Source organism: Penaeus monodon, chromosome 21, assembly GCF_015228065.2.
Source record: "Penaeus monodon isolate SGIC_2016 chromosome 21, NSTDA_Pmon_1, whole genome shotgun sequence".
Taxonomy (NCBI): domain Eukaryota; kingdom Metazoa; phylum Arthropoda; class Malacostraca; order Decapoda; family Penaeidae; genus Penaeus; species Penaeus monodon.
In genome coordinates this window covers 37,494,728-37,495,172 of record NC_051406.1, presented here as the reverse complement: position 1 = coordinate 37,495,172, position 445 = coordinate 37,494,728, and the positions used below count along the sequence as shown (strand labels likewise).

General features: G+C 36.2%; 1 protein-coding gene across 1 annotated transcript in view; it reads left to right on the top strand.

Moving 5' to 3' along the window:
* Positions 1–445, top strand: part of LOC119586457 (glutamate-gated chloride channel-like) — a gene marked incomplete in the record, with an annotated part of 67,121 nt that overhangs the window by 59,066 nt on the left and 7,610 nt on the right.

The window sequence follows — 445 nt, the reverse complement described above, 5'->3', positions numbered from 1 at the left end:
CTGGCGTTTCTCTTACGTCTTACTAATCTGTTTGTAATTGTAGTGCAGTGTAGGTAGTAACAGTATATTTGGACTGGTGTCAATTCCGGTGTAAAATTTTAGAAAAAAAAGACGCAATAGTTTATTTATAGCATATTTCAACCAAAACAGAACTTGGCCTGTATATATTTCCTTGACATTTCTTTATACCAAATATGAATCCAGCCCGACAGTCTTTTCAAGATGTATTATTGCCAGAAAGCCTTTTTTACGAAGCTTTTTTTTCTCTTTTCCTTACGTCAGAGTTCGTGGACTGGACTATATAGTGTTTTGGCTTGCGTGTCTCTGAAATAATACACGAAAAAGATCATCAGAAATAAAACTTTGAGAAAGATAAGCCAATTTAGTGAGTTCGTTGCGATGCTGTTGATAAATCCGCGGGACAACCAAGAGACCGAGTGCTTAA